The sequence below is a fragment of the Zingiber officinale genome, chromosome 8A (assembly GCF_018446385.1).
Source record: "Zingiber officinale cultivar Zhangliang chromosome 8A, Zo_v1.1, whole genome shotgun sequence".
Taxonomy (NCBI): domain Eukaryota; kingdom Viridiplantae; phylum Streptophyta; class Magnoliopsida; order Zingiberales; family Zingiberaceae; genus Zingiber; species Zingiber officinale.
In genome coordinates this window covers 18,561,697-18,563,932 of record NC_056000.1, presented here as the reverse complement: position 1 = coordinate 18,563,932, position 2,236 = coordinate 18,561,697, and positions in this window count along the sequence as shown.

Here is a 2,236-nt window from a genome sequence, read left to right as displayed (position 1 = left end):
CCGTCAACCGGACTTAAAGAGATTTATAATGGCGCTATGCTGAATCAATGGTATTCTCTCGTCTATCCAACGAAGAAATGGGAGCATCTTTCTGCTGAGAACCACAAATCTCAGAGAATAGAATAACCATTTTTGCCATCAGGACTACGAAGATGAAGAATAATCCATCAATATCGAGATATATAAAACCAAGCACTTCGAATACTACATTGAACTACCTTAAAAACTAACCAATTTAAAACAAAGTAAATTAATTGGGGGAAATAAATTATTTGATTTTTATAGTTAAAAGTATCAAAAAAATCCGCTGATTCGGATCCCAAAATAACAATAGCTAGCAACTCATCATCCAGAAACACCAAAAAGAACAAAGATCCACCAACGAAGAGATTTTGCGAACCAAAAACCAAGGAAAAGATCATAACAAAGCCGCAATTGAGGAAAATAACTGACGGCCTTATCAACACATAGAAAACAACAAAGATGGCGGAATTTGCATAGCTCCGCCTTCGATCGGAGCGGAGAACCCCATAAACAAGGCGAGGAACCCATTTCCGAAGATCCGACCAAGTAGAGACTAGAAAAGAAAATTCCAGCTAGGAAGAGAGTGGCTGAGAACTGGGTTTGAGAAAACTAAACTCAGGTGGGCGAGGGACTCCTTTCTGCTCTCGCCTTGGTTGTGGGCTCGGGAAGCGTAAGCAGGGCTGGACGTGTGGACCGAGAAGCGCGGAAGGAAGGCCAATAGGCAATAGGCGATGCAGAGATCGCCCGAGCCGGAGGCGTCAGGCGTCAGGCGCCAAGCGTCAAAGAGAGACAAGGAGATCAGGGGTCGGGTTTCGGGACATGGGGACACAACATTTTGGGGACAGAGGATCTCATCTCAAAAAAATGACGATAAGCAACGGGCCATCCGGTCCACATCGGACCAGAGATGGTCCGACGATCTCTCGTCCGACGAGAAGAGACACGTGGACGAAATCAAAAGCCGGAAGCTTAAGCTCCCGCGGGCATCTCCCCGATTTCGTGTGGACCACGTGGGAGAGTATGCTGCTAGGACAGAGGTAACGTCACCGCATCGAGAGATTCTAGTTACTTTGCTTGTTGTGGGTGAAGTAGGATTGGACGGCGGCGGTATGGTTTGCCAGAGTGAGTGAAGCAGACGGGGAGGAATAAATATCATGACGACGATTTAACGGCGTTACTTTATGTTTTCGTCCATCAAGAAAGTTGATCAGTGGGTGAAGCCTAGACGGTAAATCCTAGTCAAGTTAAATTTTAAGTTTAAATTTATTTGATAAAATAATTAAGTCCATCTAAGTTGAATCGAATTTAAAATAAATTAAATTTCTGAAATGATTATTTAAATTTGATTTGATTTATTTTTATGAATTTAAGCTTATTTAAAATTTGACTTGAGCTTAGTTTATTTAAATATTATCGAGCTCTCAATTCAAGTTTGACTTGAACTTGGTTTGAACTTGGCTTGACTAGGTTCGAGCTTAATTCATTTAGATATTATCGAACTCTCAATTCAAATTTATTTGATTATTTGAAACTTGTAGTTGTTTGATTGATTATTGAGCTTGATAATTTAAACTTATTTGTTTATTTTATTTTATTATTTATTTAATATATTAAAAAGAGTTTTATTAATTAATATAGTTCGTAAACATTGTTCATGAACGTTATTTGCGAACGTTAACGAGCTGAACACATATTTGTTCAAGTTTGTTTATTTAATTAATATGGTGTACATTGAACGAACATAAATAAGCTCTTGCCAAGCTGAACACCAAATTTATTCACGAACGCTTGGTTCATTTATGACCAGGGCCAACCCTAAGGTATGTCATCGGAGGCAACAACTAAGGGCCCCAATTTTTAGGGGCCCGAAATTTGACATGTCTATGATATATATTATATACCATTAAATTGTTTTAATAAAAATCTAAAAAAATATATATTATTGGATTATTTTAAGAAAGTCCAAAATATATATATTATTGAATTATTTTAATAAGTAATATATAAATTTACTATTAGGATCGATTTGTAGTTAGAGGGGGAGTGAATAGCTCATCGTGCTCCTTGTCTTGCTTCGTGATGATATGCAACGGAATGAACTCGAAGCAACACTTATAACGCTAACACGAAGGATTTACTTGGTATCCACCTCAAGAAGAGGTGACTAATCCAAGGATCCGACTCTCACACACTCATCCATTATAAAAACACT